We start from the raw sequence: 27,553 nt of genomic DNA, 5'->3' as shown, positions 1-27,553 counted from the left end.
CACATTTTTGGATATCTTTTTGAAATTTCTCATGAGTGTTGCCATTAATGCCAAAGGGGGAGATTGTTGGCATATGGACACTCCAATGAGACATTGTGTGTAATTGAAAGTTTTTTCATTGATGGCAACCTTGCAATCCTATGGCACCGGCAAGACATTATACCAGCAAAGCATTACACAGGAAACCTTGCAATCCTATGGCACTGGCAAGACATTCTACCGGTAAAGCATTATTCAAACAAGACATTATACTGGCATCAACAAGATCACTCTACACCGACATTGGCACTGACACAGAAGAAAAGATGTATACCGGCACAGAGGCTGACAGGATTTTTGATATGTAATATTTTGTTTATTATTTTAAGCCGACTTGGCAAATTGTAAAATGACTCTTGTATATAAAAGAGATCATTGTAGTCATTTGTAGGATATGGAGAGGAAGCATAAAGAAAATTATAAGCCAGACCTAATGTGCAAATTGTAGGTCAAGGGTATATGTAAAGAATAGAGAAAGAACCGGTACTGAATCTGGCATTGAAGATGCTATTGTAAAATAGTACAGATCATTGGATTTGCATAATCCTCATTGTAAGTCAGTGTGACTTCTTATTGAGCAGTGTGCTCTAGGCAGTTGGCCTTCCTGCATGTGTAGGCCCCTATTGTAAGTAATATTCTCTTATTGGCCAGTAAGTGAATATTGTGGGTCACAAATCCCACCGAGGTTTTTCCCACACCGAGTTTCCTCATTAAACATCTTGTGTTATGGTGTTCTTTTCATGTGCATGTTTTTTATTCTGTTAATTACATTAATTCTTGCATACCGGTACACTATTACTTTATGTTCTGCATGTTCTGTTTTAAGAAAATCACATTACCGGTCAGATACTAATTCACCCCCCACTCTCAGTATCTATGGGAACCCTAATAGAGAGTGAAGTACCTTGGATGGAATGTTGAAAGAGATGTGTGGGACCCCTGTACACCCCATAGAAGCATTTAGAAGCCATAAAAAAGTGCCATAGACCAAATATTAATGATTGTCCTAAGGGTAACAATTGTGATAATCACAATTTTACCAGTGATATGGCCTACTCAAACAAGTTGTGTTTGGAAACCCTAGGTGTGGATATGTAATGGTAATGAAATGTCCTAAGAGTAGCCCTTACACCAGTATGCACAAACCTTGGTGTCACAACGGTGTTGGTGTGGCCTTGGGCCAATGGTGGTTGACTATTACAATTAGGACAATGATCTCAAACACAATTTATGGTGTTTATAACTCTAATTTCCCAATCTACTTGTATATATTTTTACAAAACAATAAACAACCCAACCATAGCTATTAATAAGATTTCCCCATAAAATGCATGCAAAACGTATCATCATTGATAGGATAACTAACTTGCATTTAGTAAGATACCTCAATGATTGGAGTTTCATGCTAAAAAGAGTATTGCAATAAAGATATTGAAATCAATGAGACATTATGCATTCAAAAATCCACAAGGAAGATCTAATATTTATGAATGAAATTGCAAATCAATCTAAGTTACATGTTTGATATCTTACTTATATTATGGAAACATAAAATGTATATATGCACTCAACATACCTCTTTGCTTGTTTATTTGGGAATGTTGCTAGGAATTAATAGGTGAATGATACATTGATCTACACATGAATCACTTGTACTTTCCCGATACTTTCATCCCTTGGTCAAGGCTGCATACCCCCTAACACTTGAAGATTGTTTCCACCCTCTTGATTACTTAAAGTCCATGCTCAAATCACAGTAAATGAGAATAGTTAGTACAAAATAGTGACCATAGCCAAGGAGGCCCAAATTTACTCATACTCAACATAATAAGAAATAACTAAATCATCTAGACCATTATTCATAAGATAACCTCTTTTTCACATCATGGAAGGCCAAAATTACAAAAATCACACTTCTTTGAAGGAGCCATTTTTCAGAGCCACCAAACTATCAACAAGAGTAGAAGCTATTAGGTGTATGCAGGAAAAGTGGGCTTATAAAACTTAAAATGTGAAAATATGATTAAATTACTAGTCCACACACACACAGAGGACTTCTTGGTGCAAGCTATGGAGTAACGTAGTATTACTCAGCTTCCCAAGGAGGGTCCCATGGTTCTCTATCTCACAATGTCCCTCAAACCAATGTTTTTGCTCTCAGATTACTGAGCAAAATGGTTTAGGGATGGCAAATATGAGAACGAGAGATGCTTTTGATAAATTTTAGTATGAGATGTGTTGTAAGCTATGTATGATGCTAAAATGCAATAAACTAGATGATAAGATGACGAGATTAGTATGAATACTATCCTAGCATGATATATTTAATCTATGATTGAGCTAAAATGATAAAGAACTTATTCTAGGCATGCATATTAGTCTAATTTATGATCTAAAAGAGGCTAAATGATGAGCATAAAGATGATATGAAAGCTTGAAAGAATTTGAGCATAAGTGTGATGCTACAAATTTGAAAGATGATTGTTAAAAATGGAGGAATGAGAGCTCTATTTATAGCATAAACAGGGCAATGGATGGTCAAGATTGAATGGTTTAATCAAGGGCCAAGTTTGAAAGTTGGGGATCCATGTGCACAATTGGCACCAATAAAATGGTGACAAGTGTCAACATAGGGTTGGGTTGAAAGAAGAGGTTGGAGGCATTAAAGGCCTGAGGAGACCTCATGGTTATCTAAAGGCTAAGAGTCAAGTCTAAATTAAGATTATCCACTGGATTAAGAGTTAATCCAAGGATAAACCTTTGTGCAAATGATTAAGAGATAATCATGGTCAAAGCATTAATGGCCTGATGAGACCTTTGGGTTGGGTAGAGGTTGAGTCAAAACAAATGTTTTAACCATGTGGGAGAGTTTGAATTAACCATTAATGGTTATTGGAGACTTTGGGGATTAAGTGGTTGAAGGTTGGAAACCTTCAATGGTTTTCAAAGACTTTAAGGGTTTTGGTGGTTGAAGGTTGAAAACCTTTAATGGTTATCCAAGACTTTGGGCCATTTGAGAAGTGACCTCCCTTTGCTTAGGGATGTGACAAAGTTTAGAGGAGGGTTAGGTTAATCGATTAGAAGATTCTAGAAGGGATTAGGAAGGGGTTTGGGATTTTGCAAGTGGATGGGGGATAATAGGATTTAATTGAATTAAATGATTTAATTCAATTTGGTTATAATTTGGGGAAATTAAATAAATTTGATTTATTCAATTTAGGATAACTATTTAATTAAATTTGAATTTAATTAAAAGTGGCTAGGGGGATTTAATTGAATAAAATGATTTATTCATTAAATGGGTATAGTGAATTTTATTTAAATAAATTGAATAATTTATTTAATAAAATAGAAGAATGTGGATAATTTAATTAAATTGGATTTAATAGAGAAATGAACATAAAATATTCATTTAGGAATATGGTCATTTAGATCAGATAGAGGAGGAGAGTTCACATCTGATGAGTTCAACCTATTTTGCAATGATCATGGTATTAAAAGACAAGTCTTTGTACCGAGGACTCCACAGTAGAATGGAATAGCTGAAAGAAGAAATAGATCTATTGTGGATTGTGCTAGAACACTCATGATTGAGAAGAAGGTTACACAAACATTTTGGAGAGAAGCAATAAGCACAGCTGTTTACACCTTGAACCGAGTTCAATTGAAGAAAGGTACTTTGAAGACACCTTATGAAATCTGGTATGGCAAGAAACCTAATGTAAGTTATTTTAAGATCTTTGGAAGCAAATGCTATGTTCATAAAGATGATAGAAATGGCAAGTTTGATCAGAAAAGTGAAGAAGGAACATTTCTAGGATATTCTTCTAGAAGCAAAGCATTCAAATGTCTGATCAAATCATCTAACAAAATAGTAGAAAGTGCAAATGTGAAAATTGATGAATTTGCAGAAAGAACTGATGACAGGAATTTGAAAGAACCAGAAGACTATGATGAATTTGTCTATGTGCAACTGAAAAGTCCTATCGAGATAACTGTTGAAGGAAATGAGGAAGATATCTAGTTACCGAGTGATGAAGAGGATCATACAGAGCCTACCGAGCCTATATTAGCTAAATATGTCAGAAGACATCATGCATCAAGTCAGATTATAGGAGATAAGGATGATCCAGTGATGACAAGGAACAAATTGAGACAAAACACATGTTTGATATCTGAATTTGAACCAAGAATAGTAAAAGAGGCACTCAACAGTGAAGATTGGATAAATGCTATGACTGAAGAGATTGATCAAATCAAGAAGAATGACACATGGACACTAGTCCCAAGACCTAAGGACAAAAATGTAATCGGTACAAAATGGATCTTCAGAAATAAGCTAAATGAGAAAGGAGAGGTCATTCGGAACAAAGAAAGATTGGTTTGCAAAGGTTATGCCCAAGAAGAAGGAATTGATTATGGTGAGACTTTTGCACCTGTTGCCAGACTTGAAGGAGTTAGAACATTGCTAGCATATGCTGCTTTCAAAAACTTCAAGTTTTATCAAATGGATGTCAAATCTACATTTCTAAATGGAATCTTAGAAGAATAAGTTTTCATTGAACAACCTGAAGGATTTGTTGAAGACAATAATAAAGATCAGGTATGTAAATTGAACAAAGCTTTATATGGTCTGAAACAAGCACCTAGAGCATGGTATGAAAGACTACACTCTTATTTGATTAAGATTGGTTTTATAAGGACAAGTGAGAACAACAACATGTACATGAAGAATGATGAAAATGGAATACTAATCTCAGTCATATTTGTTGATGATATTATATTTTGTGGAAATGACTCTTTATGCAAGAACTTTGGTAATGAAATGAGAAAAGAATTTGAGATGTCATTAATCGGTGAGATAAAGTATTTTATAGGCTTACAAATACTACAAATGAAAAATGAAATTTTCATTACTCAATCCAAATACATAAAGGAAATCTTGAAGAAATTTGGAATGGAGGATTCAAAGCCAGTAAGTACTCCTATGACTACAAACTACAAACTATCAAAGAATGATGAATCTGCATCTATTGATGAGACACTCTCCCGATCCATGATTGGAAAACTATAATATGTTGTTCACAGCAGACCTGATATAGCACATGCAGTAGGTATTGTTGCAAGATTCTCTACAGATCCTAGGGAAATACACATGACAACAATCAAAAGAATTTTCAGATACTTGAAAGGCACTAAAGATTATGGATTAGCATATCACAAAGGAAATGATTTTGATTTGAAAGTCTATACTGATGCTGATTGGGTAGGCAACATTGATGACAGAAAAAGCACAAGTGGAGGAGCTTTCTTCTTAGGAGAAAAACTAGTGAGTTGGCTTAGCAAGAAACAAGGATGTGTTTCTCAGTCAACAGTTGAAGCTGAATATGTTGCTATAGCACTGAACTGTACCAACATTGCATGGATCAAACAATTGTTGGAAGGTATAAATGAGAAAGTTACCGAACCAGTAACTATATTCTATGACAATACTAGTGCCATTAATATTTCAAAGAACCTTGTTATGCACTCTAAGACAAAGCACATATCTATCAAATATCATTATCTTAGAGAAGAAGCTCATGAAAAGAAATTGGTGTTGGAATATGTTAACACAAAGGAACAAATAGCTGATATCTTCACCAAGCCACTACCAAAGGACACTTTTGAATATCTCAGAAGTAAGTTAGGGGTCCTACCCCTATCTCTTACTCACTAACCAAGTTCGGTGAAAGCATCACTTTGATGAATCTATTGAATATCTTTTAGGGAGCTGATGCTGGAGTGATACACTTTAAGAATGCTTTTCTGAAAGTGTACTGGAACAATATTAGGATAATACAGAAAATTATACAGGGAATAGGAATTGTAAACAAAAGCTCTGATCGAGACTCAGTTGATACACATCAGCAAGAAATAACTTCTTACATAAACAACTTATGTTTTAGTTCTTTTCTTTTTGGCATTGTTGTCAAAGGGGGAGAAGACTACTAGGGAGAAGACCTACCCAAGGGGGAGAAGACTACAAGGGGGAGAAGACCTACCCAAGGAGGAGAAGACTACCAGGAGGAGAAGACCTGAGAAGATTGAGAGAAAACCAAAAGAGAAGTTTGATGTATGGGGGAGAGCATTTCAACATTTCAGAATCACAACAATCCGAATTCTTAACAATCAAATCAATTGGTTTTGGCATCAATGCCAAAGGGGGAGATTGTTGGCAATACAACAAGGATATTGAGAAGGTTGTTGATGATTATGGACATAACTGATTAAAGATGTTTTACTATCTTGATATTATTATTTTGTCATTGATGTCAAGAAATTGATTTTCTAATTCAGTATGATGTTTCCATATCTTAAGAAATATGATATGAAGATTATAAAGAAGTTGGTAAAGACACAAGAAAGAATATGATGAATAAAGGGATAAGTTATTCAATGGGCAACTCTACCGAGTCAGAAAATGATGAGATCTTGATGTTTTAGATTGTTTTAAAATCATACATATGTTGTAAAATGTAAAGGCTAATACTACACTATGTTATCAGGCAAAGAACCTAGTCGATAAACCCTAAGGTTATTGTAGTCAGTTAATGAAGACAGAATGTCTACCGAGTAAAGTTTAGTATTCACCGAGTTGTAACTGAGCTATAATAGAATGCATTAAATGTTTACATGTGATATTTAATGAAAGAAGCTAATGAGCTGGAGCGGATCAATGATTGGCAAGACGTGGAAGAAGTTTGTTAACAAATCTAAGGCAATGGAAAATCGGCAAGAAGATCTACAGCTCAAATTGAACCGCATTACCCTAACACAAGTTCCAAGATGATTATGCAAGTTCCGATGCAGGGTAAAATGTTTTCAGATCGAAAGATACAATGAACTTGGACAAGATTGAAGATCTGATGGCTATGATTGATCATGGGAAATGTGATCAAGGAGATTAAGCAGTTAGATGATTGTTTATAAATAAGGAACTGTTGATAAACAGTGTATGCGGGCAAGTGTATGCATAGGGATGCTACATAGTGATCACCGAGCATAGAAGCTTGAAGACCTGTTGGAATAACAGTGTATTGATTCCCAACAGATAGACAAGATTAGTTCTATGTCTAGATTGTGTTGAACAAATAGGAATCTGCTTTAGCATTTTAGATGTAAAGTTGCAGATAGATGTATTACTGTTATTTTGAGAAAGTGACAGGAAATCTCTTAACCGAGTGGACTTAACAGTCTTATAAGTAAATCCTCTAACAAGGTGACATTCTAAATGAGTGTTTGAAATCCTTTGACAAGGTCACTTCTAACAAAGTGAAGATCCTAATAGATTTGAGGGAAATCCCTTAACCGGGTCACATCTAGCAATGTGTTTTGTAATCTTTAACAGGATTGGCTTTTAATCGAGCATACTCTAGAAGAGTATATTTCTTAGTGGGTCCAAAATCCCACAGTGGTTTTTCCCTATTTGGGTTTCCACATTAAATCTGGTGTTATGAGGTTTATATTGTTCATATGCTTATGAGTTTGCATGTTTGACAGTTTTTATTCTATGACTGATATATGTTATCAAGGTTGAATCTGATGTTTTCATTGATGATTAAGTTTGTATGATTCACCCCCCCCTCTCATCTTGTTGGCTATTGGATCTGTACTTATATTAAGTATCAGAACTATCAGACAAAGCTGAATAGTGTGATGAGGATCAGAGCCATCCAATCTAGGAGGCATAATATGAGACTCTTTCTGAACCAATGCTAAGGGCTATTATGCTTTGAAGCTTCTCTTAAATCCTCACATTTTGTTGTCACATAATGAGGTAGAAGAGGAAGATTGAAAGTCTTAGAATGAGGTCAATATATATATATATATGGATGGTAATATATGAAAGGATATATGAAAGGATATATGAAAGATATATGAAGGCCATGGTATAAGAGAATAATTACTTCACACTAAGTGAAGTTATGGAGGTAGTTGGCAGTTGCCATGGATGTAAAGTGGGGAGTGTAAAGGAGTCTTTGGATTCATGAAGAACATTAAGGAGAAAAGGTTAGTTATATCAAGGAAAAATAAAGAAAAAGGGAAGTGATAAAGAAGGGAGGAAGAAAATAGGGAAGAAAGTGAGGAAATAAAGAGGGGGATCTATTTTATTTTGGTATGTAGCCTCTACTACTCTTTTTCTTGTTGAATGATTTTGCAATATTTTGAGAAGACTGCAAGGCATGAAGTAATGCTCATAAGGCATGAAGGAGCTATGTAAAGCACAAACCATACATATAAACACATGCAAGACATGAATCATACATATAAACCATGAAGTAATACATAAATACACATAAGGTACAAGCATATATGAGAAAGGTTCTCATGGAGTGGACATGTTGAAGATGCATCGATCATGAAGCATACAATAGAGAGGTATTCATGGAATAGACATCTAAAAACATCTCATTCATGAAGTTAACAAAATGCTAAACAAAATGACAAGTAATAAAAAAACTTACAAGGATGAGGCATATTCATAACTTTTTTAGTCCCACCATGGATATCAACACTAAAAGCAACTCATAATGTTAGTGTACATACAAGACAATATGGGAGTTCATTATACCCAGCAACTTGTGGTGTTGTTGTTCGTGTTGGCTCTGTTGGACCTTGCAATTAAGATTCAATATACATTATTCAATAATATTAACTGTGCAACATAATAAAATATTGAAAAGTGTGTTACCTTATTGAGCTTCGCTTGGTTTCGAGAATAGTTTAATATTCTCTACTTAACAGGGCCAACCACGTGAAGGTGGAAGCTCATTTGGCCCCTCCCCCCACCCTAACATCACTCTAAATTCCCCGTTAATATCTTATAACATTAATTAATTATTTCTTTCTACCATTAATAAAATATAACATTCATTCATTAATATCACATAATGTTCATTAACATATAACATTGATTAACATTAATTAACATGCAACATTCATCAATATTAATTAACATGTATCATTCATAATCATTCATTAGCATATAATTACATTCATTAACACATAAAAATCAGTCATTATCAAACAAGGTAGATTACAATCATTTCTTTTTTTCTTTTTCCTTTGAAGCTATGAAAAGACTAAGTGGAACATCAGTTTCTTCATCATTTGCCCCCTCTGCAATTGTTCTACCCTTTGCTCGTGATTTGGATGTATGCCTAGTCCTATACTGAGGACGAGGACACTAAAGCAAAGGGGGGTCCTCTACAATAACAAAGAAATGGGTTTAATTCAAAATATTTTTTATTTTTTGTTACAAGTATTTCATTAATTTAGAAAACATAATTGTTGTGCTCTTTACCTGATGGGGCCACATCATTTTGTCTAGCCTCAACCTCAACATGTTGAACACCCTCTAGATCATGTGGAGTTGAAATACTAAAGGTTACATTAATGTTGAACACCAATTGCAATTATATTTGTTTAAAGGAATAACAGTGCTCCTCTTTACCTTATTGGGGAACATCACGTTCCTGATGTTGTGTACCCAGATCATGCTCCACTTGGTCACCATAGACTACTTTCTCTTAAATATTAACAAAAAAGGTTACATTAATTACTACTCTAATTACAAATTAAGATGTTTAATTGTATTAATAACTACATAAATAAATTTGAATAGAAAATGAATACCTCCACTACTGGGATGCACATCCGGACCTTCATGTGTAGGTGGTGTTTCACAATTAGTAGGCTGCATTCCAATGTCATGCAAATTGTTATCATTTCGTGCTTATTTAAAACAAATATAGTCACTTTATGTTGGAACTCAACATCAATTAGATTATTGGTAAAGTATTCAATTTGAAATAATTTCCATTTAGTATATTTACCTGTGTGACGAATGCACCAGAATATTATGTATGTCCACTCAATTCTTGTAGCCGATCAGCCATGGCTGTATAGCCTTGCTGGTAGGCAATTCTCTTCTCATCTTCTATGGGAACCCTGCATTTTTGCTTGGTATCGTGAATTTTGCTTGCATTGTTTGATAAAAAAAATGTTTGCAATCTATAAATATTTTGATGCAATATTTCATTTACATGAGATACTTACAATTCGTGTGACAAGTTTCATATAACCACCAGAGCCGAGTTTGTGTTTCCCATGCTTTTCTTGTCTTGCCTTGGTTTCCTTTGACGTGTCACTCAGTCTATGAAAAGTTTGAAATATGTTAGATTATATAAATATAAAGAGTAATTAATTAGTACATAATTACATTCTTAGCAGTACCCCGTACCTTCTTTTGGCGTTTGGTGGTGTATTTCCTTTTTTCCTTTCAATTCTCTCCTTGGCATCTAAAATCAGGTCCTTCCACTCCCTCTCTGGAATCATGGGGGGACGCTCGTACTTTAGGTTCTTCTCTAAATGGGTCATGTATTGGTCCCTCACATACTTTAGATATGTGCTAGCTTTTTCAAGGAGCTTGGTTTTGTCAAAGGTGTCATTTCCAAACCACTCAACCATATGGTTTGTTAATTCATCTTTTAACCTTTTTTCTTGGTCATTCCACCTTTTAAAGAAAAAAAAACCTGTTAGATTCAGAAATGAATTGAAGCTAGATTTATTATAGCTCAAGAAATTGATCAAAGGAAAACTATTCTAGCAGTGATATGAAATCAAAATAGTGGATTAGGGTTAGTTCAGATATGATGTACCACCTTTTACATATGGTGGGCCCAAATATCTGCAATGCAATGTCACTGAGATGTTTATAAAAAATATCATTTCCTACAAAAAATTCATGGGATCATTAGTCCAAAACGAGTGATCAGAAAGTAAATTACAATTAGACTGTATATAATAATAATTTTAAAGTACCTGGAACCTTCTGTATCTTTAAGGGAATCATTTCTTCATTGTTCATCACTAATGTGGCCTGCAACGTTCTCATACTAGCAATACGAGAAGATCCAGGAAATGATGGTATGTTATCAGCAATAGTCACCTCTGGCGCATCCTCATGTGCATCTCCTACTGCAGAAAATGAATCCACTATGAAATGCCCCCAAGAAAGAACACTTGAAGGGAAATAAACACATAACAGGGTATGTGCACAAAGATGGTGGTCAGAAAAGTGGACACCACCCCCAAAAAAATGGAAAAACAAGTAGCATGTACGTGGTTCTAAAATTTGAAATGACCACGTACGCGCTTAGGTTTGTTGTTCTCGAGCCTAGAGAAGGTAGCGCGTATGTGGTTCTAAAATTTGACATGACCACATACGCACTTAGGCTTGTTGTTCCTGATCCTAGAGAGGGTAGCGCGTATGCGCTTCTTTTAGGAAAAGTAGCACATACGCGCTACCTCTAGGAAAATGAGCGCGTATGTGCTACTTATAGGAAAATGAGTGCGTATGCACTAATATTCCCTAAAGAACCATGTACGCGATACCTGTCAAATTTAAAAAAAAACAAAAAAACTGGGTCTTATTTTCTCGTGAAAGGCACGTTTTTATTTTGTTTTTTCTTCATTTTCTCTCCTAAACCGCAAATGGGGTGCTAGATTTCTCCTCCAAACACTATGGATCAAGGTTAGTTTTTGTTAATTTTTTTCTTTCTTTCTCGTTTGTTCAATTTTTTTTACATTTTGAGTTTAATTTCATTAATTTTGATTAGGTTTTTTCATTTTTGTTTCAAAAACCAGATTCTTCTAATCCACAACAAGAACAACCAAATGCACCGCCTGAAAAACCCACAAGATACACCCCCAATTCCTCCTTTTGACCGCACACCTGAAACACAGGAGCAATTAATTAATCAGTTAGCACAAAATACGTCTAAAATCAATAGACTGATTGATAAATTGAAAACATCTGAACTTGAGCATCATCAATCCCTCACCACTAGCCTAGAAACATTAGCTAGTGGCACCATAGCTATTTCCACACAAATTACCAAATGGGGAAACTTTAGGGATAGGTGTCATCAATTCTATGCCGATGGGCTATCATACGAGGGAGTCAAAAACAAAAATATTAGTAAATAAGAAATATGTGCCCTTTTCGTTGATCCCAAAACTGGTCAGTCGTTACCTCTTAATGCAAAGAGGTTTCCCATACATTGGTGTACCAATGTGTAGATGAAGAATGTTTTTTAGCAAAGGTGGTGGATGGTCTTTGATAATTTATCTTGTAATAATTATGAGGTGCCATTGTATTTTTTGAGAAAAGTATACTGTGAGTTTGTGATCAATGTGCGGCCAAACTATTTTGACATGAGAGAGTTCCATGGTAGAGGTGGCGGTTCTGCTCAAGATAGACCTAGAGCCCATAGGCGACTACCCATGGAGAGTGGTCACCCCCTAGAACCCAAACCCACAGTGCATCAGGCTATCCTAGTAGAGTTGAAAGAGTTGATGGAGCTCCAGACTCTTCAGGTGGCCATAGCATTGACTGGTGCCATCATCCAACATGGGATGTCATTAGCACACCCTATTGTACTAGATGATGAGCCATTAGTTGCTCCAGGTGGCGACAAAGAGCCCATCCAACATATGTGTGTCAGTTGCTCAAGGATATGCTCGGGGATAGATGACGTGGCTGGTGTAGATGGATCCACATCTCATCCATTCATGATTTGCGGGAGTAGATGTTAGGCCCGCACGACTGAGGATTTCATGCTGACAGATGAGTCGATGGACATGGTGTTTGCCCATCAGTGACAGACACAGGTGTGTTGATTTGAATTCATAGCATTTTATTTATCAGTCACTTTAAATTTGTAATTACATAAATGAATTTTCATTTATACATCGATTTAAATTAAGACAAATAATATACATTTCAGGATGCAGCAGCGATATCCCATACTCCTCCCCTAGTTACTACAGCTGCAACTTCGATGCCTAAGGTATAAATTTTGTAACATGTTAAAATAGAATAGTACACTTTGAATTCAAAAAAAATTCAAGATATACTAACTATCTTTAATGCTTGGTCCAATTTTTGGTTTGTAGGTGTTGATAGGGGAACAAATGTCCCAGATTGATGATATCACACTCTCAACGATCAATTTTGGCCTACAAGGCTATACGGTATCATATTTTGTACAACCCTTTTTATGTATTGTTTTGATGGAATATGCAAGTCATTTCATTTTAGATTTTTAAAATTATGTTTAACATATTATCTGTACTAATATCTCATGTTAATTTTGTTTTTTTAGGGTACCCCCTCCACATCTAGGGCTCGTCCTAAGAAAAAGAATTCCTTGAAGATGCCAAAATGTGGGAAGAAGGTAATTGAACACATTTTTAGTTGTACAATTGTTTGAAAATGTTGAAATCAAGTATTAGTTGGGGTTTGTAGATTGATTAGTGTTTTTTGTCTATTTTACATGTACAATGGCCATTGAGCTATGTGGATTTGTTGAATGCATTTGATTCACCCGTGGATCACGAGAGGGCGGAGGTATGTATCTCTAATTTATTTTCTTGATTTCATGATTATATGCACGCGTACATGTGAACTTGTGATATATTATAATCTTATAATTTTTTCATACAGGAAATATCGATAGTTGTTTCATCAATGGCAAACCCTCCTCTATGCATTGGAGAAGCATCTTAGGATCCGGTACACTTTTGTTTGATATATTACATTAATTTTTTTTAACCTACAATACTTATCATTATATTAATTGTATTTAATATTTGATCATTTTTTATATATGTAATAGCAATAGTTTCTCCATTGATGGTGAGCCATCCTCAGTCCATTAGAGAAGCATCTCAGGCATGGGTACGTCATTGTTCTCTATATTATAGATTTTAAGTGTTTTTGATATATTTATGTTAGTACATTGTATTAATTTTAAATTTAATCTACAATAGACCCCTTCGTGGTACGACCATAACGTGGATCCTCTTAAGTATGTCTTCAAGAAAAATCCTAAGAGTGACAAGGAGAGGAGAGCGAAGACATTAGCTCCTAGATCGGCCGATGAGGTAATCTACATTTCAATTGCAAAGGAATTATAGTTAAATTCATAGTTATGTTGTTAATTGTGAACTATTCTCTACAAAAGAATTCTAACTTGGCTTTTGAATTATGGTTTTGCAACCATCTATAGAGCCATGTACTACATTGAAGAGGCTTGATTTTGATGATCCACCATAAGTTTAGGATCATATAGTGTTAGTTTTGGTCATAGAATGACCAATACATGTAGATATATTCTACATTTTTATTGTATATCGATTTGGACATGGCATATGCAACATTTTTGTAATACTTGTATTGACTTGACAGACATGCCTTTTTTGATATATATAAATGTTGATATTCGATCCAATAAATATGTACTAAGTTCATTATTTTGTATTCATTGTATTTTGTGGTTGTCCTTTTATAAATTTAATTGATCGTTTGCCTATGTAATCAACAATATGAATATAAACAACAAAAATATATGATATAAACATTGCAATCGTGGAATATGATTTGATAAAATTTCTAAAATGTGGAATTAACCCTACAAAACTCGTTGTATTAAGTTCATTATTGTGTATTCAGTGTATTTGGTGGCTGCCTTTTTATAAATTTAAATGAATATTTGTATATGTAATCAACAATATGAATATAAACAACAAAAATCGATAATATGAATATAAACAACAATATGTGTTTGGTGCGAGAGCATGCTCACGCTCTCAATGGTCAAATTTTGGTTGTCGTGTGCACAAACTGATGTCATGAGTGCATCCGGGTGGGCAGTTTTACACTAGGCATGCTCTTGTCATGCATCCCAAAGTGCTAGAACATCGAGAGTCATACCCTACCGGGGCGATCTGTCAAGTGCACTTAGTCCAAAAAATTGTCAAACTTTGACGGACTGTTTCTTCCAATCCAAGACACATATGATCAATCTATTTGAACCAATGGGGTCATGTGAGGCTCTTCTACAATGGCCTATCTTTATTTTTGACTACTTAGACCCATTTTCAATTGGTAGCATTTTTTCGCCTGCTGCAAAAACCGTCAATTGCATGCAATGCAAAGTTGCAAGATTGGCTAGAATTGATTCGGTTTTCCATGTGCACAAACTGATGTTAAGAGTACATCTGAGTGGGTAGTTTTACACTAGGCATTCCCCTATCATGCATCCCAAATCCCCAGAACATCGAGAGTCATACCCTACAGGGGTGATCTGTCAAGTGCCCTGAGTCCAAAATTGTCAAACTTTGATGGACTGTTTCTTCCAATCCGGGATACATATGATCAATCTATTTGAACCTGTGGGGTCATGTGAGGCTCCTCTATAATGGCCTATCTTGGTTTTTGATGACTCGAAGCCATTTTCAATTGGTAACATTTTTCGCCTGCTGTAAAATTTGTTAGTTGCATGCAATGCAAAGTTGTAGGATTGGCTAGAATTGATTTGGTTTGCTATGTGCACAAATTGACATCATGAGAGCATTTGGGTGGGCATGTTTAGGCTAGGAATGCCCCTATCATACATCCCAAAGAGTCGAAACTTCAAGAGTCATACCCTACCGGGGCGATCTCTCAAGTGCCCTGAGTCCAAAATATTATCAAAATTTGATGGACTGTTTCTTCCAATCTAGGATACATATGATCAATCTATTTGAACTTGTGGAGTCACGTGAGGCTCCTCTATAATGGCCTATCTCAATTTTTGATGACTCGGAGCCATTTTCAATTGGTAGCACTTTTTTGCCTGCTGCAAAAACTATCAGTTACATGCAATGCAAAGTTGTAGGATTGGCTAGAATTGATTCGGTTCGCCGTGTGCACAAATTGATGCTACAAGCACGTCTGGGTGGGTAGTTTTATGCTAGGCATGCCCCTGTCATGCATCCCAAAGCACTGGAATGTCGAGAGTCATACCCTACCGACACGATCTCTCAAGTGCCTTGAGTCCTAAAAATTGTCAAAATTTGATGGACTGTTTCTTCCAATCCATGACACATATGATCAATTTTTTTGAGCCTGTGGGGTCATGTGAGGCTCCTCTACAATGTCCTATCTTAGTTTTTGATGACTTGGAGCCATTTTCAATTGGTAGCATTTTTTCGCCTGTTGCAAAAACCATCAGTTGCATGCAATGCAAAGTTGTAGGATTGTCTAGAATTGATTTGGTTTGTTGTGTGCACAAACCGACATCATAAGTGCATCCAGGTGGGCAGGTTTACGCTAGGCATGCCCCTATCATGCATCCCAAAGCGTCAGAACATCTAGAGTCATACCCTACCAACGCCATGTACAAGTTACTTGACAACTTTTTTGACAATAATGACAATTTTTGCTCAAATTGTATCTAGTCTTAATCTATGACCCCTATGACCCGATAATGACTCAAATAATTCTCCATGATTATACAAGAATCAAGAATTCTCATGATTGATCTTATCACATAACATATACTCAAAACATAGTCACAAAACATTGACACAAAAAATAGTCACAAAACATTGTCACATATTATTCAAAAAATTGCCTCTAAATATGGTTAGCTCTTGGCTATTTGATTATACAAAAAAATGTCTTACAAATCATCTCATGGGATTTTATACAAAATTTGGCATTACAATATGTGCGATTCAATTCATCGTCATTTTAATATACAAAATTTGGCATGTACATATGTACAAATTAGCTCATTGCCATTTAAATATACAAAATTATGCCCCTAAACATGTAAAAATCAGCTCATGGGCATTTATATATACAAAAAATGAATATAAAACAATTCGTTGATGATATATACAAAATTCTCAAAATCATTCTACTCTGAACTATAGAATCAATCAAGTGAGCCTTCAGGATCGGCTCTAACCCATATTGTGTCAAGTATTGCCTCATGGTCAGATTCACGAACTTTCGATAGAATATTATTATAAGGTCTACCACAATACTTCATCAAATGAATATTTTTTGCAACAACAAGGTTAGAGAAATGAAGAATATGTCTGTGTGTTTCAAAGTCCTTGAACAACCAAACATTAGAATTCTTGATAGGGTATCTTTGAAGCCATATTCCTATCATGACAACAGATCCTATTGGGTACTTAATACCCTCTTCGTCAATGATTATGGTTCTCAATTTTATTTTTGGCTCAACTCAACAACACAAATAGTAATTTGTTCCTTCTTCGTTGTTCTCTTTTGCAACAACTGCATACACATGACTTGCATTTTATAAAGTATTAATTAATACCAAAAATAAAGTATGATGTACAACAAAATGAACCAAAAAGAATACTTGCAAAAAATTTACTCAAAAAATCACCTGAATCCACTAGGTCGGATACATGGTCAAAATCCATTGATGTCTTCATCTGGCTCAATTGTAGTGTTTTGTGAATTTGATATGTATCAATGGGAACCAATGGTCTACAAGACCATTTGTCAACCCACTGTTGTGATTCACATTCTTCTCACAAACAATACATGCATGAAGAGAAAAAACATACCATCTGTCTCATATAAATTACCAATGAACTTGAATTTGAACTCATAAATGAGTGCATGTCACTCGATCTTGCAACTGTACAACAATCTAGAAAACTTTCAATGTTAGATTCAGTGATCAACCAAAAATATCTACGAACCATTGATGTACCTGGATTACTTGGACTCATCATAGACTTACACCATCGCATAATTGAATCTGCATCTATCAACTCAGCACCACCTTCATACTTCAATTTTTCTCTAGCTAGGGCTCTTTTCACACATGCTCCTGCACCATCATGCTCTCCCTTACCATGTCCAACCTCAGTGAAATTTCAAAAATCTTGTAAACCACTTGTCATATGCATCCTTGTCAACCAATAAAACATCCTTGCATTCTTGAATTGTGCGGTGAAATCATCTGACCATATTAAGTGTCGGTTGTATCGTATGTTCCTTTGCCTTAAACTATCATAGAAAACTTTAAAGCATCCTTGTACAAAATCCGATGAATGAGTATGATCATCACTTATGTAGAAGTGATACTCTCTTACAACCTTTCTATCCTCCTCTGTGCTATCATTTGCATGCATGAATGCTATGTGTACAAAAATAGAAACTTGTGTAGAGTGATAATACATAGATTGTACTTCATTTTGAGCTATAGTGTATAATTTTCAGTGAAATCAACGATAGAGACAATGGTGCCAAGAGGAAATGTGTCGTTACATAACTTGAATTTCTCATCTAACCATCGAGCTCTATGTGTATGCATTATGTACTCATAAACTAGTTTCTCTTGAAACATTTTCATAAATTCAGCTACACATATATCATTTTTCACTAGCTCACATCTCTTCAAATCTTTTCCATCTTTAACTCCATATGTGATTGTCTTGTATTTTCTGAAAGAAACTAGTTTCGTACCAACTTCATGTGTGCTCTCCAAATGTACGCATCTTGGTAAATGTTGCAAAGCACCACATATAGCACAAAAAACTTCCAAACAAGGCATCTTATAATAAATGCAACCATCATGTCTATTACATAGCACACTTGAAATAAATTCTCTTACCGACTTAGGAGGTGCTTGTATATTGCATTCCTACAAAACATCGTTAGTGTGCAAAGTAGAACAAATATGACAAAAATATATCATAGTGCATGGAAAATTCAATATGCATCCTACAACAACACGTGGTGCATACATGATTAATCTTAATATAAAAAGGTTTTGCCATTTCAAAAAATATTTGAGAAATTCTTATTTGAGGAAACTTTTGAAGGAATCTTTCATAAAATTTAGTTTGAGTCATATCCAAATAGTGTTTGGCATGTGGCTCACGATTTGTAGACCCTTTGGTTGGGCGAGACTCTTATGTTGTCATGCCAAAATTTTTCAATTAATGTTCTTAATGCATCAACAACAACCTTGTCTTTGTGTGGTAGTCTACCCAAGAATACCCAAAGAGAATTATTGTTAGGTTCCTCTATTTTTTCCTGCCTCTTTAATGCTTTACTTTATGTTGTTCTACTAACATTTAATGAATTACTTGTTTTTCTTGTCAAATGATCTTTTTTTATTTTGTTGCTCATTATGGTTGATATAATGACACGTTGAGTAGCATTAGAATCTTTAGTATGTGATTTTGAACCAATAGCATGATATGCATCAAATAGATTTCTCACAATAGTTCTTTCACTATTACTTTCAGACGATCTTAGGCCTAGAATTTTCATTCTCTCTAAAATTCAAATTTTTAATCATTTGAATAATTAATTGACATCTTGCGGTTTGATTTAAGTTTTCAAAATAATTTTTCCATATTCTTTTAACCATTCTCCTACAAGTTCATTCATTCATTTTATTGGGCATTGGTTTCAATATATTCTCATCAATGTCAATTAGATACTTTGGTTTCCTACGAATGATTCTAGGAGGTGTTAACATTGGTGCATTATGTACATTCAATTCATCAAATAGAGAAGGTGTATGTTCATCATTTAATTGATTATTCAATGCAGTATAATCTTCAATTGTATTAGGTTCATACGGTAAATCAAATGTCTCTTCTTCAATTGCATTAGGTGCATTATGTTCATTTGGTAAATCAAATTGAGATGTTGAGGATGACATACCTTCTTCTCCCATTGTTCTTATGCCATGTAATTTCTTCATATGTTGCCTTTGTCTTTCCTTTTCAACCTCTCATTGTTCCATCGTTCCTCGCTTGTTCTTTCCCATGGTTGATATCGGTTGTCCTAAATAGAATCATATTACATATATATGTAAACAAAAGTTCATAAAAAAACAAATAACCATAAATATGCATCTTATCACTATTTTTTGGAATCAAACTATTAAAATCACAATACTATTGACAAAAATAATAAGAACAACAATTCAATCATTTGAAATCATGCAAAAAAGAAAAATTCACTTACTTCTATGTATAAAACAGTGATAGAAGTGTAGAGACAGTTCTAGTGGGGCCTTCAACGACCTCAAAAACTTCTTTTGAGGCCGTTGAGGCTCTTGGGCAACTAAAACTATGTCTACGTACCACGTACGTGCTACATTAATAACTGTGTGCGCACTGTTAGTCCATAAAGTGTTGGCAAGCCCCATGGTATTTTTTTTCCTATTCTGTACTAATAAGTAGCATGTACGCGCTCCTAAGCCTAAAAAATGTTATTGCACGGTAGTGAATAATGGGCTCGGTACCATGTACATGCTCCTACACCTTAAAAAAGTTATGGCAAGGAAGTGAACTAATAGGTTCAGTCCCCTGTACGCACTATTGGTAGTAGAACAATGTGAATGAAAAGGGAGGGAGGGAGGGAGAGGGAGAGGGGGGAGAGTAGGGGGGAGGGAGAGAGGAGGGGGGGCATAAGGGAGGGAGGGAGAGAGGGAGAGAAGAAGGATGGGAGGAGGGAGAGGAAGAGAGAGAGGGAAGGAGGGAGAGGGAGAGAGGGAGAGAGAGAGAGGGGGGGAGGGAAGGAGGGAGAGAGGGAGAGAAGAAGGAGGGGGGAGGGAGAGGAGAGGGGGGAGAGTAGGGGGGAAGGAGAGAGGAGGGGGGTGGAAGGGAGGGAGGGAGAGAGGGAGAGAAGAAGGAGGGGAGGAAGGAGAGGAAGAGAGAGAGAGAGGGAAGGAGGGAGAGGGAGAGAGAAAGGGGGGAGGGAGGGGAGGGAGGGAGAGAGGGAGAGAATAAGGAGGGGGGGAGGGAGAGGAGATGGGGGAGGGAGGGAGAGAAGAAGGGGTATGGAGGAAAGGAGAGAGAGAGAATAAGGAGGGGAGGAGGGAGAGGAAGAGAGAGAGAGGGAAGGAGGGGGAGGGGGAGAGAGAGAGAGAGAGAGAGAGAGAGAGAGAGAGAGAGAGAGAGAGAGAGAGAGAGGGGAGGGGGGAGGGAGGGAGAGAAGAAGGGGTATGAAGGAAGGGAGAGAGAGGGAGAGAGAGAGAGAGAGAGAGAGAGAGAGAGAGAGAGAGAGAGAGAGAGAGAGAGAGAGAGTTGGGGGAAGGAGAGAGGAGGGGGTGGAAGGGAGAGAGGGAGAGAGGGAGAGAGGGAGAGAGGGAGAGAAGAGGGGGGAGGGAGGGAGAGAAGAAGGGGTATGGAGGAAGGGAGAGGGAGAGAGAGAGAGGGGGAAGTAGGAGAGAGAGAGAGAGAGAGAGAGAGAGAGAGAGAGAGAGAGAGAGAGAGAGAGAGAGAGACCATAACACAATATGACCCTTAGAACACAATATGACCCCTAACAACATCTAAGGGGTCATATGACACTATATTATCCCTTAGCACATCATAGGACCTATAACTACACCAAATGGTGTCCTAAGGGATCATAGAACACCATATGACCCTTTAGAACACCATATGGTGTTGTTATGGGTCGTACAGTGTCCCGAGGGGTCATATGACATCCTATGACCACTTAGGAAACCATATGGTGTTTTAATGGGTTGTATGGTGTCTTAAGGGGTCACAGGACACCATATGACCTCTTAGGAAACAATATGACCTCTAATGACACTTAAGGGGTCATATGGTGGGCTAATAAAATGATATATTATTTAAAGTTATGAATAGAACATCATACAATAGAACATCAGTAGTTTAGTTTTGACATAGCTAAGTTAGACCATTGTCAGCATAAGAGAGACTCCAAGCCAACAAACAACGAGGCTTCACTAAAAAGAAAGTGTAAGAGCTTGACCTAACCCTAAGAATATTGCCTTTCTAAAACATATGATGCTATAAAATTTGCAAGGTTATAGGACTGATCTCGATTGTGACTATAGGAATTACACACTTGATTTCTTTCATGGGTATGTACCCTTCCAAGCCTTTTGACAAGTGATGATCATCATATACTACCATTTCCATGCTTACAACAAACTTTAATTTCTTTAGGTGATAGGCGTTGTGTAACAATATGGGAACTCTCGCATACCCACCACTATAATTCTTCAGGACATCATCTATGGTATTCTCCCTCTTTCTCTTCCTACTAGTTGTTTCCTTCTGAAAAACATATTGCAGGTATTCTGACTCATCATTTTTTTTTGTTGACACTATTTTCCACATCTTCTCTACTCATTAAAAACACATTCAAGAAGAATATTGCTGTAGGTTTCCTTGTTTGTCACGATAATGCACTCGTGGTTCAATTTTAGACCCTATTCCTCTTACTCAATAGACACACAAAAATGCATCAATCAATTTTCTTAGGAGAGCATACATGATAAAAATCAAAGAGGAAGTTGCAGACAAGAAATAAATTCACTTACTTCTATAGAAGTGCATACATAGTTGTAGTGGGGTATGGAGGGAAGGAGGGAGAGAAGAAGAGAGAGAGGAATGGGGTATGGAGGAAGGGAGAAGGGGAGAGAGGGAGAGAGAGAGGGATGGGGTATGGAGGAAGGGAGAAGGGGAGAGAGGGATAGAGAGAGAGAGGGAGAGAGGGAGAGGGAGAGAAGAAAGAGGGGGGAGGGAGAGGAAGAGAGAGATAGACCATAACACAATACAACCCCTAACAACATCTAAGGGGCCATAGGGTGTCCTAAGGGGTCATATGACTATATTATCCCTTAGCACACCCTAGGACCTATAACGACACCAAATAGTGTCCTAAGGGTCATATGACACTATATTATTCCTTTAGCACGTCATATGACCTATAAAAACACCAAATAGTGTCCTAAGGGGTCATAGAACACCATTTGGCCCTTTAGAACACCATGTGGTGTTGTTATGGGTCGTATGGTTTCCCGAGGGGTCATATGGCATCCTATGACCCCTTAGGACACCATATGGTGTTGTTATGCATCGTATGGTGTCTTAAGGGGTCATATGGTGTCCTAAGGGTCATATGGTGTCCTAAGGGGTCACAGGACACCATATGACCTCTTAGGAAATAATATGGACTTTAATGATACGTAAGGGGTCATATGGTGGGCTAATAAAATAGTATTATTTAAAGTCATGAATAGAACATCATACAATAGAACATCAGTAGTTTAGTTTTGATATAGCTAAGTTAGACCATTGTCAACATAAGAGAGACTCCAAGCGAACAAACAATGAGGCTTTGCTAAAAATCAAGTGTAAGAGCTTGACCTAACCCTAAGAGTACTACCTAAGTTCTAAAACATATGATGCTATTAAATTTGTAAGGTTATAGGACTAATCTCAATTGTGACTATAGGAATTACACACTTGATTCCTTTCATGGGTATGTACCCTTCCAAGCCTTTTGACAAGTGATGATCATCATATACTACCACTACCATGCTTACAACAAATCTTAATTTCTATAGGTGACAGGTGTTGTGTAACAAAATGGGAACTCTCGCATACCCACCACTATCATTCTCTAGGACATCATCTATGTTACTCTCCCTCTTTCTCTTCCTACCAGTTTTTTCCTCCTAAAAAACACATTGCAGGTACTTTGACTCATCATTTTGCTTTGTTGACATTATTTTCCACATCTTCTTTGCTCATTAAAAACACATTCGAGAAGAATATTGCTACAGGTTTCCTTGTTTGTCACGGTAATGCACCTATGGTTCAATTTCAAACCCTATTCCTCTATTCAATATACACACACAAATCCATCAATCAATTTTATTAGGAGAGCATACATGATAAAAATCAAAGAGGAAGTTTCAAACAAGAAATAAATTCACTTACTTCTATAGAAGTGTAGACACAGTTGCAGTGGGGTATGGAGGGAGGGATGGGAGAGAAGAAGAGAGAGAGGGATGGGGTATGGAGGAAGGGAGAAGGGGATAGAGGGGAGAGAAAGAGGGATGGTGTATGGAGGAAGGGAGAAGGGGGAGAGAGAGAGAGAGAGAGAGAGAGAGAGAGAGGGATGGGGTATGGAGGAAGGGAGAAGGGGAGAGAGGGAGGGAGAGAGAGAGGGATGGGGTATGGAGGAAGGGAGAAGGGGAGAGAGAGAGGGAGAGAGGCACCTTGTATGTGCTTGAGAGGGGGAGACAATACACTTATATGTGTATACATATACTTAATGTATTATATATGTATACATATATATATATATATATTATATATTATATGTATATACACATTATATATAGAATATCATATTATACACACCCAAAATTTAAACAAACTTAGCGCGTACGCGCTTCTTACACCATAATTATCCTGTATGCACTTTTTATACCATAAGTACCCTATATGCGCTTTTGATTGTTTAGGCTTGGAAATAGGCCTGGATGACAAAGCTACGGTTTGGAAGTTTGATTTCCCTCCATTTCTCTCATTTTTAATGTGTTTTATTTTATCAACTTGGTTTATCGACTTTTTCATCATTAGGTTTACACTTCATCAAGTGGGTATTTCTAAAATTTCCACCATATTTTCACCCATCTTCTGAGCTTTCTAACCATATAATTTTTTAAAAATTTGAACAACAATAACATATTATTATTGAATTTCTTTTACCAATGTCTCCACAGTTCTCACAGACATAGGTGCACCATTTTTTTAATAACTTTTGATATACTTATCCAAATTTAAAAAACTTTATATGTTATTGTAGTGCACTTGATTCTTTACAATTTAAAAAAATAAAAATGTATTTTTGATTTGTTTAGTGCAACTTATGCTTTGCGCATGAACAGGTACCTAATTTTCAGGATGTGCTCGATTGGAAAAATCATAAAAAAAAAATACTAGACAAAAAATTATAAAAAAATACACATCTTCTAGTGCTCACTCTTAACTATCTTTCTGCCAAAGGATTTGTCAAAATACTAAATCTAACTATGACTTTTTTGAAGTGCACGTCAGACACTATGTTATGTTTTTCAGAAAAAATCAAGGTCTATTTTTGGTGCATGAAGGATTTGACCTCCTTAATCTTATCCAATTTTGAAAAATTTTAGTAGTTTGGAAACTAGATTCAGAGTACTACAATATTTGTTCTTTGATTATCTTCATATCTTGAGTGGATGACTTTAAAATTTTTTCTCCAAGTTAGGGTTCACCTGATTTCAGAAAAAAAAAGTGTCCACTTATACCCCCCTATTTGACCACCATCTTTGTACACTTACCCAACAGAAGATAGAGCAAAAGAGGGATCTACCAATAGTGGGCAGGCCAATATGATGTGTAGTAGAGGATGTCTGCATGCTACATGTTGCCTACATTATAGTCGGCAATACAGGTGGGGCTAACCTCTGATGAGGCTCCGACGATATTTGCATAGGAACATTGACAACACTTGAAGAATAATACAATAAATATATCAAACATTAAATATATGAAAAGTGCAAGAACTGTAAACAAGGATGAACCTTTATTATGAACAATGACAGTATCAAGTATGATGTATTTTGGGTACTCAAAGTGATAAGCCAAGAAAATTGTCATCACTTGAAGAACCTGCAACACCCTGATCACGACCACCAATTTCATGAGGGCACATAAATTGTTGTAAAAACAACATGTACATATTTTAGTTAATGACATAAAAGAGAATAAAATATAAACCATTATTGAACTTTTGTTATAATTAAAGCTTTCACTACTGCTTACTTGAAAGTTCTCTGTTGTCCGAATCAATACTTGCACCCTCTCTCGTATCTCATCAGTCTAAGGATACATGGATGCCAAAGAAACAATCTCTACTAATATTTCTAAGAGAATTTTTTATCAATTCCATAGGGTGTGTGGAATTTTCAAGGTCATCATCGCTTAATCCTGTTGAGTCCACATCCCTAGAGAGGTGCTCAGGTACTGCAACTCCCTTTCCCTTTCCCCGAACATCTATTTGTGTCAAGAATATCATTAACAATTACAAAATTAGTCTAAAACACTAAAAAAAAGAACATAATAATGTAACAGTTTGCTTCTATCTAATTTGTACAATTACAATGAGGTTTACCTTCTTGAAAAAGTGTCGCAACCTCCATCCCTGTCTACACTATGTGATGGATCCATGTTGCCCTGTGACAAAGAAAAAATATAAAAATGTTAGCGAAATTAAACCAATAGACTTAGCAAAAAAATTTCATAATAAAATGGTATATTGGAGTCATTAATTAGAGGTTGGTTAATTTAAATGGTATATAGTGCGTACCACCCCCATGATAGTAACTTTGTTTGTATCTATACGATTCAAACTATAATTGATTAGAAGCTCTTCGCCTGCACTTATTGATTTTATCGCACATACAAATACATGATTTCCCTTGCGTGCCTCAAATATGCAATTGGGTTGTTTATTAGTTGATCGAGGTCGCATACTATTTATAAAACCTGCAATATTCCCTATTGCTTTTGGCCTTCCATCAATGTATATAGCCACTCATTTACTTTGATCATTATCTTCATGTTGTATATAATTTGTTGACAGTGCATACCTACGCATAATGTTTTAACATCGAACAATCTACTTCCAATTATTGTAATTGTAACAAGGTCCGACAAACTCCATCAATTCAACAACTTTTTTGTAATAGACCTTTATGTCATCCATGGAAAATAGGTTGAAACCATGTAACGACGAAGGTGTTATGTGATATATCCTATCGTTAACAAAAAAATCGGTGTTTATTGGAGGAAGTTCCTTGGGTACCCATTGTTTCTATAGATGTTTGTACCTCAATGGCACCTCAATGTCACCTTTGGTCTCATCATCATAAGAACATGACCCCCCTTGAGCAAGGAAAAATTTCATGCATTTATTGAATTTTCTTCAAATCTTTTGACCTCTAGTTGATCTCCCTATTGTAGACCTACTACATGTCTCACTTTCATTTTCTATTCCTGCATTTCCCTCACTTGAGGAAGACACATCCAACAAATACCTATTTGATGGTACCTGCACTCCATCAAATGAGAGTTAGTTGGTAATGAGAGAGAAATTTTTCAAATGAGGGTAATATTGATGAAGAAGTCGGCCCTAAAGTTGATGATGGGATTAAAATTTGAATAAGTCCAACTAGGGCCTCAAGTGTTGGTAACTGTATTAGATTTCCTGCTAATGTCGAGGTTTGAAAAACTGAGGAAGTTTGTTTTCCAAGTAATTTTTTAAAAATAAACTATTTCTATAGGGTGTATTGACTAGTTATACCTGTCGATCCATGAGACTATGTAGGATCCTCGTCAAAGGGGTTCAGGTTCCTGCACATGTAATTCAATTATCTTATGTTAGCTAAAAATTACATAGTACACAACATGAACAACATGAACTTTGTAGACGAAAAGATTATGAAATAAAAAAAAAGATGTTGTCATCATAATTATTGTAATTTTTTAATTCCTTACCTTTACTTTATGTAGACTATGCAGGATCCTCAACTAAATGGTTGATGATGTCTGTAGTCAACGACCTGTTCCCACCAAGGGTGACAACATCACACAAGGACTATACATGAAATCAACACTATCAATTGAGAATCACATGATGTATCATCATATATATAATTGAGCATCATAATTAACATCACATATGTGTCATCATAAACATATAATCCATCACATATTTATCATAAATCAACATCCATCACATAGGTAATAAACAATC

The sequence above is a fragment of the Cryptomeria japonica genome, chromosome 3, assembly GCF_030272615.1.
Source record: "Cryptomeria japonica chromosome 3, Sugi_1.0, whole genome shotgun sequence".
Classification (NCBI taxonomy): Eukaryota; Viridiplantae; Streptophyta; class Pinopsida; order Cupressales; family Cupressaceae; genus Cryptomeria; species Cryptomeria japonica.
Note: the sequence above shows the minus strand (reverse complement) of the source record.